General features: G+C 58.0%; 1 protein-coding gene across 5 annotated transcripts in view; it reads left to right on the top strand.

The window, feature by feature from the left end:
- Nucleotides 1–1,925: 1,925 nt before the first annotated feature.
- ARVCF (ARVCF delta catenin family member) overlaps nucleotides 1,926–11,184 on the top strand; it is a 52,626-nt gene continuing 43,367 nt past the window's right edge. For 3 of the 5 annotated variants that reach the window (XM_032269745.1, XM_032269743.1, XM_032269744.1), the window contains exons 1-2: nucleotides 1,941–2,157; nucleotides 8,403–8,456. The gene's annotated coding sequence lies outside the window, so the exon portion shown is untranslated. Of the gene's footprint in view, nucleotides 2,158–8,402; nucleotides 8,457–11,184 lie in introns of all 5 variants that reach the window. The other 2 variants (XM_032269741.1, XM_032269746.1) reach the window with 2 other exon arrangements.

The following is an 11,184-nucleotide window of genomic DNA, read 5'->3' as shown; positions in this document are numbered from 1 at the left end:
GGCTGCAGCCTAATGGGCCAACTGCTGGACAGTGGTCCTGAGTCCTGTTTGAACTGGTGCTGCCCCCACATCCTCTGTCCTGCTGAGAGCAGACACGTCTCTGCAACTCTATGGGTGGTAGGGGTGGGGATGAGGGGAGAAGGAGAGAGAGTTTCACTTGCACAGATTTTGGTGTATAGCTCTCTTTTGCACTCTGTCCAATCCCTTTTGCAAGTGTGGGAAGGGGGTGGTGCAGGGCTATGAGGTCACTGTGAGAAGAGGGGCTGTAGCAAGACCAGGGTCAAATGCACTTGGAGAGATGGCTGGGGACAGCTGGACTCATTACATCTACTCCTAAATGGAGGAAACAATCCCTCAGCTCTACAGCACCTGAGCCAGAATGTCACCACAGTGCTGCTTAACAAGATGACAGCTACCTGGCTTATGAGGGCCCCTGTTCTAGGGACAGATAGTTCATTCTGCCCTCCCAGAGCAGCAAGCAACAACCCCATGCCAGGAGGCCAATTGGCACATTAAGTGCCAGCTCCAATTGATAGTAGCTGCCTGGCTCTGAAAGGCAGCTGGGATTGATTCACCATGCTGCCAGACACAGATGGACCCAGAAGTGGTCCCAGCAGTGAGTTCTTGCCTTGGGCCATTTCATTTTCTTAGTTTGGATAAAGGAATGATTGGGTGTACACACTGGACTCCTGATATGGGTGGGTAAGACAGGAGTGTCTGGTCCACCCCTCCACCACCCATGAGCATGGTTGTGGGCAGTTTGGTTCCGCAGGCGGCCTTGGGGAATGCAGTGAGCCAAGGACTGGTCATCTCCAGATGCATCTAGGGCAGGAAAGTCTGACAGCATGCATGAGCCAGGGTCACTGGCTAAGAAGTCATCTCAGGACCTCCCTGAGAAAAAGCACTGGGCATGAACATCCCTGCTGGTTCCCCCCACACCACAAGGTTAAGCGGGGCTGGCAGAGGGTCATGGTCCCACGTGTGCCTCACGTCTGGTGCACTCAACCTGGCAAGGAAATGCAACCTATGCGAATCTCAACAGGCAGTGAAGCCACGGTCCTTTCTGACTTCAGGTAGGATGGAGAAAATGGGACAGCAGTACGGGGCCATAAACGCACAACTCCGCCTCCCCAGACCGAGAGCTTGTGGGGCTGTGAGGATGCCAGGAGGAGGTGAGGAAGGGCGGCCTCATGGGGGACCTGCAGGGTGGGACAGGCCCAAGAGGTCTGTACATCCAGGCCTGGTTGGGAAGGTGAGTCCCTGGTTTACCGAGGGGGTCTCTTCCTGCCCTGGTAAATAATGCAGCCCCTACCTCCACCCCCGCCCCGCTGCGAGGTCCCAGGGGCGTTGAGAGTGGGAGAGCCCCCCAGGCTCCGGAGTCAGACGACTGCATTCAAGCAAGTGAGAACCTCTGTGAGGCTGTTTCGCAACTGTAAAATGGGGATAGCAGCAGTACTCTCCCTCGCGGTTTGCGTGAAGAATACAATTCGATGTCGACAGGAGGGCGCGGCGCCCAGCGCGCAGAGTAGCAGGCGCTGAAGAAGGGTACCTGTGAACTGGGGTTGGTGATGGAGGCTACGCGGCCGGAGTCCCGGGACTGGGCGCCAGCCATGCCAGTCCCTGCTCGGGGCTGGATGGTCGGGGGAATGTTCTCGCAAGTCGGCTGGGAAGGGGCGGCCCCGCGTACCCTGACACCGCCGCTGCAGAGATTCGGGCAGGTGCCGGGGCCTCTGCCCCTCCGGGAGGGGGCCGGTCATCCGCTGGGACTGACACCCCGGAGGCCCAATGGCAAGCCGTCATCTTTGCGCACTCGTCCAATCGGCGCCTATTGCCGTGCCGCGCCGGGTCTCTCGACCAATGGGAAAATTTGCGGTCTGATGGGGCGGGGCGGAGATCCGCGTCGCCGGCCCGGTTCGCTTTGCACACGGGCCGCGTGAGGGCGGGAGGGCTGGCCCGGGGTCTCGGGCTGCGCTCTGGGCCCGCAGGGAGGGGGCGGCCCCGCACGGTCTCCCGCACCTGCCCGAGTTGCGGCCCCACGGACGGTGACCCGCGCCGTGCCCTGGGAACGCCGCTCCCCTCGCGCCAAGGGACCAGGGGACGCCCGTCTGGGGGCCGGGGCCGCGGCCGCGCTGCGGAGCCGCCCACGCTGCACTCCAGGTAAGCTCGAGCCAGTGGGCGGGGTGCTGGACTCGGGGCTGGGACCGCAGGTCAGAGCCGGGACCGGGGGCGGGGCCGTAAATCTGGGCCGCGTTCCAGGTAGCGGTCCGGACGGGGTCCTGTCCCCGGAGTCGAGATCCGGGCGAGGATCTGGGCCCGGCGTTGGAGCCCGTCTCCGCCCCACCCGCGTCTTGCCCGCGCGCGCTGCGGCGCCGGAGACCCCGGGCCGGCGGGGGCGGGTCCCTTTGTGCACGGCCTCGGGGCCCTACGCGACCCGGCCCGGCGCCTTGAACTGCGCGCCTCAGCTGAATGCGGCCGGACACCGCAGCCGTGTCAGCCCGGCGCGACGCTTGGCACCTAGCTGCCAGGGCCCCGCAGCCACGGAAACTTTCCAACGGCCCAAGGGGTGGCAGGCCGGGAACTTTCCTGGGGCAGCGGGACGCCGGGAAGCGCAGAGGCACCGACGGCCTAGAGGGATGTCCCTGCGCCGCGCTGCTCCTGCCGCCTTGGGGAGAGCTAGGGCACACCACCCGGATCCCCGGCCTGGGTCCCCCTCCCCACGTCGCCCTGCGCCCCCTCGGGGCCCGTGCAGAGACATGTCTTCTCTATTCTGAGGGAGCCTCAGTTCGGTTTGCTGGGGAGTCGTCCTGGGCAGGTAGCCTGAGATCTCCAGCCTTTCTATTTTAAATTTTAAATAATTAAATATTGTTTGCTTACGATATTTCACTGTTTCTTAGCTATGTGTAACGTAACATACTGAAAATGGAACTAAGGGACTTCAGCTCCCTTTCTCTGCACATCCAGGCATATTTAGAAATAAGGAAAAGAAAGGTGCCCTGTGGGTATGTTTTAGAGTAGGCTCTTAATGCTGTGTCTAATAACCTCAAGCCGGTACCCACGCTGCTGTGGGAGAAACCTCCGCTATAGTGTGGGTAGTGGGAGCCTCCACCTCTCCCGACCCCAGCTTTTCTGGGGTAGCTGCCTTTACTTCTTCCTACTTCCTTACTACTGCCTTATTTGCCTTTACTCTGGGATTCAAGCTGTGGTTAGAGGTCCGGTCCAAACAGGACGGGTGCTACCTGTCTTGTATTCACTGTGTTGGAGCTGGGATGGTGCTGAATGCAGGGGGCAGTCAGTGCTGTCTTGCCCAGTGTGGCATGCCAGTAGTTGATCAGTTCTTGAGCAGTTGATCCTGGCTCTAGGTCAGGCCACAGTGTGAGCCACAGTTTGTCTGGGAAGGCCTAGACTTTACCCCCAGTCTTGCTTCATCCTGTCCACAGTGTCTGCTTCTGCTGTTCCCTGACCTCACCCCAATCCCATTCTGGGGTCCACTAGGGCCCAGCAGAGGACTGGGCACAGAACATTTGCTGAGGGACTCAAGTCCCAGGTGAGAGGGTCATTGAGCACAGCCAAGCCAGCCTCTGCCCAGCTCTCGGCCAAGCTGCCCTGTCAGGCTTTTCTGCATAAATACGAGGAACTCTTGACCAAAGTCCCTCCTGGGTGAACAAGGTCAGGCCCTCAGCCCTCCTAAATTTGAGCCTCCCCCACCACCACATCTGGGCTGCTTGGCTCCCATGTTTGCTCTGGCACCCCCTCCAGGGGTGGCCCTGTAGTCTCCTCCCAGTCCCAGGGGCCCCTCTGCATCTCTGTGGCTCTGTGAGGGTAGGTAGGGTAGCACCCCTCCTCCTGTTCATGCTACATAGGGGTTCAGGGTGAGTTCACTGTGCTCCTTCACCCCAGGAGTCTGGCCTGAGGTAGCATGAGGCTGTCCTGAGTGAGGACAGGAAAAGCAGGGGCAGCAGGATCCCCAGGCTCTGGGAGCAGCAGGGAGCTCTGTGCACAGATGCGAGGCACCACCCTCTGTCTAGCCCATCTGTTGTGTTCCCCGCCTGGCCCTGGCAGAGGGAGGGACAGGGTAGAGCTGGGATAGGGAGTCAGGGCCCACTCTGTAGATAGGGCCAGGAATGGAGGGTGGGGGTCCTGCGACAGTACTGCACTGCAGGGCACCAGGTGGGCCTCAGGGGTCTTGGGGACTTCCCTGATGGTAGCTTAGTCATGGGAAAGCATCTGTTATTTTGCCACCAGCTTTCAGTCAAGATCAGTGAGGCCAGGTGCAGTGGCTCACGCCTGTAATCCCAGCACTTTGGGAGGCCAAGGTGGGTGGATCACCTGAGGTCCAGAGTTTGACACTACCCTGGCCAACGTGGTGAAACCCCATCTCTCATCTCTACTAAAAATACAAAAATTAGCCGGGTGTGGTGGCGCACTCCTGTAACCCTAGCTACTCGGGAGGCCGAGGCAGGAGAACTGCTTGAACTGTGGAGATGGGGGTTGCAGTGAACTGAGATTGCACCACTGCACTCCCACCTGGGCAATAGAGTGAGACTCTGTCTCAATAAAACAAACCAGGATGGGCCGGTCATAGTGTCTCATGCCTGTCATCCCTGCACTTTGGGAGGCCTAGGCAGGCAGATCACCTGAGGTCAGGAGTTCAAAACCAGCCTGACCAACATGGTGAAACCCCGTTTCTTGGGCTGGGCGTGGTGGTTCACGCCTGTAATCCTAGCACTTTGGGAGGCCAAGGTGGGTGGATCACCTGAGGTCAGGAGTTCAAGACCAGCCTGGCCATCATGGTGAAACCCCATCTTTAAATAAATTTTAAAAAATTTAAAAATAAAAAAAATTAAAAAAAAAAATAAACCCCGTTTCTACTAAAAATACCAAAAAAATTAGCTGGACCTGGTAGTGCATGCCTGTAATCCCAGCTACTGGGGAGACAGGCAGGAGAATCGCCTGAACCCAGGAGACGGAGATTTCAGTGAGCCGAGATTGCACCACTGCACTGCAGCCTGGGTGACAGAATCCGTCTCAAAAACCCAAAACCAGGATGAAGTCTTGGGTTACTCTGAGGAGCTCCAGAATTAGAGGACATGGGATCAGGGATCCCTTGGTGGGCTTTCCTGGCTCAGGTGCTTTACATCTTGGCCTATTTCAGGTCAGGAAGGTGACCCAGAGCTGGTGGCTGTCTGGGGCCACAGAGTTCCCCCCATCCCATAACCAGTTTGGCACAGACCCTCCCCACTGCCCCTGTTGATTGAGGGACTGCCACCTCTCCCAAAGCAGCGGTGAGCCGATCGTGGCCACCAGAGGGCAGCCGGGACCGCCATGGCAGGCAAGACCGGCTCCACCCAGCTTCCTGCTGCAGACCAGGACCCTTCCCCAGACCTGGCCTGAATGACTGGAGCTCAGCCTCTGAGCTGCCCATTGAGGGCTTGGAATTGGAGAAGAGCCAAGCAAGGCCCCTCAGTGCCCTTCACACGTGTGGTGCAAGGCAGAGGGAGGCCTGAGGATCGGATGGATGGTGGGTGACCAGACACAGGCTGAGCGGAGACAGTGAAGGGCCAACCCCGTGCCGATGTAGCCCCAAAAGTGCAGTGTCCTTCAGGTGTGTGCCCAGGCGCCCCCCCAGGCCTCCCCAGGTGTGGGCTGTGCCTCAGTGTCCACAGCAGAAGTGGGCATGTTCTCAATATGTGCCCAGAGTGGCAGCAGCCCTAGGAGAACACTCAGTTTTGTTGTAGTGGACACCATTGTCATTGAGCAGCAGAGACCTTCCCTGTCCAGTGGCTATGAGGCACTCCATGTACCTGCCTGAATTGGCTGTTGCCAGGGCATATTCTCAGCCACTTGCAGTCAGTGTCACCTCTCGCTTACAGAGCAGGAAGCGAGGAGACTTGGGGAGGGGTGGCCTGCCGAGGCCATACTGCAGGGAGTGCAGAGCTCACTTGGGCTCCTCACTGCCTGCCCAGCCCAGGCTGTATCCTCCATCCCAGTTCTGGGCCCAGTGTGTACTCGTGGGAGCTGCCCCATGCTGTCAACCATCCAAGGGGCTGTAGATTGCCAGTCTGGCTATGTGGTCTGGGCTAGGCTCGTGCCCCAGTGTGAGACCTCTCAGCCCTCTGGTTGGACAATGGATACTGTGCCAGAACCACAGGCCTTCCTAGGGCTTCAGTGGGTTGGTCTGCAGGGTGTAGCCAGGGGCTGGAAGAGCCCCATGGCTAGACACTGGGTCTGGACAGTTTGGTGGGGAGTCCCAGTTGGGGGAGGCCCATGCCACAGGCAGGCCCAGGCCATCCTCACTGGGAGAAAGGGTCCAGTAAGGGATGTGGTCGTCCCCTGACCTTGAGGTGGCTGGTACTGGGTCCTTGGCCAGGCAGGTGACCCCAGAGCCTGCAGAGCACCACTGAGGTGATACTCAGAGGGGCTCTCCAACGTGAGCACCACCCCCCACCTTCCTATATGATCCCATCACTAGTTCTGCCTCCATATCACTGTCCTGTCTGTCGTCCCTCTGTCCATCCACTGCCCAGAGCTCCCACAAGTTGGCCACAGATGCTCTGCTCTGCCCCTGCCTGTACGATACTGCTGTGACTAGTGCATCCTTAGGAGAGAGACCACAGCTCTCGCTGCTCCCACCACCCAGCCTCCTGTGGCGCTGCTGTTCTCTGCTCCCACCCATCTCCTGGGGCAAGCCCTCTCTGGTGCCCACCAGGGTCTCCTATTGGCTCTCCTATATGGTTGCAGGTTCTTGGCCTCGCTGGAGTCTATGAAGTGGGAGGCCTACGAGCAAGGTGCCGTGTTCCTCTTTTGTCGCACCTCCCCAACTGGGTGGGGGACTTTGGGGGGCCCTGGGGACAGGAAGACCTGAGTTCAAATCCTGGCCCAGCCACTGTCTGGCCTGGGCCCAGTTTCTCCATGTGTCAAATGGGGTATGTAGCTGACCCGAGGCACCTGGTAGAGTCAGTGAGATGGCAGCTCACAGCCAGTGTGTCTCGAGTCTATGGCACATGGTGACTCCTGGGGAGAGGCTGGTGGTTATCAGGGCTGATAAAAAAGTCACATGGTTCTCTGTGGTACCAAACCTATGTGAACACTTAAGCTAAAAGCAGAGGCTTTCTAGAAATGTCACACTCAGAGCAAAAGCTGGTTCCTGAGCCTCAGACCTTGGGGTAGGAGCAGCATCTCCTCTTCCTGGGGGTGCAGTGCTGGTGGGTGGACTCCCAGCTGGGTCCGCCCCTCTCAGGCAGACACACACACATATTCACATGCACACACATGCATATGCACACATGCCTGGCTTGGTCCCAGTTCTTCCCTGTCTCTGGCCCTGGGTCCTAACCCCATGATCCCACCCTGAGGGCTAGCCAGCCACCCATCCTCACTTGGACCCCTTCCCATGATGAAGAGGCTATTGTGAGACAGGGAGACACACCATTGGGGCACCAGAATGGACCATGACCACAAAGGACGATTGGGCAGAGGGCAGAACAATCTAGAAAACACTGGAGAGCCAGGGGAGAGAGCACGCATTACCCGTGTGCCCCCAGAGATGGCCTCCCCTCCAAAGCCCAGTCTTTCCCTGTCTGTCTGCGGCATCCTGTTTTTCATTTTTACAACATGAACACTCTGGCAACATCCCCAGGCTTAGGTATAACAAGAGGGAATGTGTCCCCCGGGCCAGTGGCTGAGACAGGAAGCTGCAGGGTCCTTCTTCCCTGAGGCAGGCTAAAGGCTGTGTGAGCACAAGTACCCCCTTGTCTCCTGCTGCAGCTTATAAGCCTGGGCACCCCAGGCTTGAGTGCCAGATCCTCTGGTCCCAGACAAATGGTCGCTCATACCTGTCTGCAGCTCCAGGGCCAGGAACCTGCCTGTGTCCCTGCCCTCCCTGTCCTGGAGACTGTTGGGGACAGCTGCCTGCCTGGGAGCTCAGGATCTGCGTTGGCCTCAGGGAACTTCAGGAGAGGCACACGGCCTGGTCCACAAGGCAGGAGCAGACTCTGGGGCGGTGGAGCAGGTGCTGCCTTATAGGGCTATGAGCACCTGCGTGGGCCAGCAGGACTCCAAGCCTGGCCACCCTAGGGTGGGAGTCCTCCGTGCTGTGCTGTCTGTGATGGGGAAGACATCATTATCAGTCCACGTCTCTGAAGGATCACGTTCTTGAAGGATGGTCAACAGCATTAGAAATGCTGACAAGGAACCCTGGCAGCCCAGTGTTGACTGCAGTCCTGGATGCATGGGGACAAAAAGGTGCACATAAGTGTGTGGTTGAGTTGGGAACAGCATGGGATGACCTTGAGGTCAGGCATGATAGGGACCTGCTTGGAGGACGGTCTGGACTAGTGTACCTTTATCCGACAGGGCCCTGCCAGCCAGATTGACCTCACCTGTGCCCTCTGGTTTCCCTGCAGGAGCCAGAGCCCTCAGGGTGGGTGTCAGGACATGCTGATCTCCCCTCAAAACAGGTGAGTGGCCTGGGTTTAGCCTGGGGACATCCTCTCCCACATGGGACAGCAGAGTGTTTTGGCAGGCCTGGTGGGTGGGGGTGACAGGAATGGACTATGGCCCTGCGTGCTCCTGGTCTTCACCCTAGGTGGGCACAGCCCCTGGTCTGGACAGGGTGAATGTGGGGACCTCCTGCCACCCGGCTTGGGTTTGTTACTGGCCTGAATATGAACAGCAGCCACTGGTTTGATTCCTGGCTTCAGGGACAAGCCTGTGTGGGGCTGGCTGACTAGGGTGCTGGTTGGTGTTGGCCTATACAGTCACTGGGTCTGCTCTTCACCTGGCTTAGCTAGGATTCCAGCTGCAGTGGCATCCAGTATCAGCAGAGCCTGCTGGGCCGGGCCATTCACCTGCCCCCGGGAGACTGGAGCCATAGGGACAGAGGATAGCCCTGGAGGCCAGGTACACAAAACTTTGTCTGAAAGGGTCAGATAGTAAGTAATTACATTTTGCAGGCCTTGTGGTCTGTCACAGCTGCAGTGCTCTGCCATTGTAGGATGAAAACGGCTGCAGACAGCCCGTAACTGAGTAGTCTGAACGCACTCTGATCACAGCCGTAGACCACGTATGCCAGCCTGTGGCCTTGGGTATTATCTGTGTTTGGGGGTTCCTCTGCTTATCATGGCTGCTAGCTCCAGTGGGACTGAGGCATGGTGCCCAGATAGAGTGGCAGGGTTGGAGACTGAGTGGTCCCTACTCGCCAGTGTACCCCAGGACCCTCTGAAGGGTGGTAAGGCATGCCTTGCTCACATCTGCACTGCCAGGGTTTTGCTGCGATGGGTGCTGTTCAGCAGAGGGGGTGATTGCTTAAAAGAATGGCTTCTGGCCACTCTTGTTCCTCCAGTCCCCAGCCTGGCCATCTGCTTGTCCCCCACCACAAGCACTCTCTGCAGGAGGCATGGCTGACAGCCCTGTGGTTTCCCAGTGATACTTAGTGCCCAGTGTGGAGGTGTGGCCCAGCTAGTGCTGTGTTTAAGTGGTGGGAGAAGGACATGGCCTCCGGATGCCTGCGTGACCTGGGCTGAGGGCTCTAGAACAGAGGGGAGGGACAGGATGCCTGACTCCTTGCCTGTTCCTAAGTCCTTGAGCGTGGGAAGCTGCCGGTCGGGCCAGCCTAGTGGGAGCTGGGTCTGCTGCTGCCTGGCTGTGTGGGAGGGCCAGCATCTAGCCGAGAACGTCACTTCTGAGGCCGTCGACTATGGAGGGTCTTCTGGGTTGGGACAAAGGCTCAGGCAAGGTGCTTGCCTTGCTTGTGGCACAGGTGACAGGGTGTCTTGGGGTGGCAGAAGGGGCTGCCCCACTGCCCTTAAATCCTCATAGGGTCACTGTACTTCAGGGAGGCCAGGTGAGCCAGACACCAGACAACAACCTTGGTAACAGGGTCCGCAGCAGGATGGCGGACTGGGCAGGTCCGAGGCTGCCCAGGCACACTTGCCCACTCTCCCTCCTGTTCCCTGCTCCTTTCCTGTCCCTCCTTTTCCCTCCCTGATCCAGTTCTTGGTCTTCTCTGTGTTTCTTTGTGGCCCTTTCTGTGCCTCTTTCTCTGCCTTTCCTCATCTCCTGTCCTGCCCATCTGGAATGCGGTGATTGATTATTCATGTCTGCCTTGGGCACTGATGTAGTGGGTGATGGCATTCGTGCCATCTCTGCTCTGGCCTGGGCCCTGTTTCACAGACTGGGAAGCAAAACCTGGGCCCTGGCTTCTGGCTGCCTGCTTTGCTGGGCCCTGGGTTGTGATCCTCTCCACAGCAGGAGGGAGCCGCAGGGCTCAGGTGGGACAGGGGCTGATGGAAACACCCAGGTGTCACCACGCTCAGCACCCACTCACCCAGCCTCATCACAGGCACAGCAGGCGCAGCCCTGCCCCCGAGGAGCTCCTAGCCTGGTTGAGGAGATCCACAACACAGAGAAACCAGTGGCCGACTTCGAGGTTACAAGATGGTGATGAGTAGCAGGGCTCCCTTAGGAGGGGGAGCTGGGAGGGTGTGAGGGGTGGTGTACACTGAGACCAGGCCTGGATGAGAAGGGCTGGCCGGGACATAGATGCCCTGCCCTTTCCCACAGCTGGCTAGCACTGGTGTCCTCTGAGAGACCAGCACCAGCCCAGTCTCCTCCGTCAGCCCCGCATGCCTGCAGGGGGTTGCAGCTGGCTGCATCTCTTGCTGCCACCTGGCCCCCATGCCAGGCTTTCTCTTGGGTTTTGATGTGTTTTCAGCCATTGGTATGAGTCTTTATATATTAAAGATATTAATTTTTCACTCATCTCTCTGCCTACTGCCCATTTTTCTCACTCTTTTAATTTTTGTTTATGATAGTTTTTGATGTCAAAAATGTTTCATATTTTGTGGTGAAGTCTGTTGGATTTTTCCCCATTTTTAGATATTCTGTCACTCAGTGTAGTCAGCCCTCCCTAGCATGTAGCCAGATAAACATGCACCCGTCTTTTCTTCTAGAAGATATTTTTACATTAGTTTTGTACGCAGGATTTAATCTGTCTGTCTTAGTCCATTTTGTGCTGCTGTATCAGAATACCTGACACTGGTTAATTCCCAAAGAACAAAGATTTATTTCTAACAATTCTGGAGGTGAGATAGTCCAGGATTGAGGGGCTACATCCGGCAAGGGCCTTCTTGTTGGGGCATCCCCCTGGGAGGTGGCAGAAGGGCAGGGACACACGTGAGAGAGCCC

The sequence above is a fragment of the Sapajus apella genome, unplaced genomic scaffold (assembly GCF_009761245.1).
Source record: "Sapajus apella isolate SASKATOON/1434 unplaced genomic scaffold, GSC_monkey_1.0 scaffold198, whole genome shotgun sequence".
In the NCBI taxonomy this organism is placed as follows: domain Eukaryota; kingdom Metazoa; phylum Chordata; class Mammalia; order Primates; family Cebidae; genus Sapajus; species Sapajus apella.
Note: the sequence above shows the minus strand (reverse complement) of the source record. Positions and strands in the feature narration are given on the sequence as shown.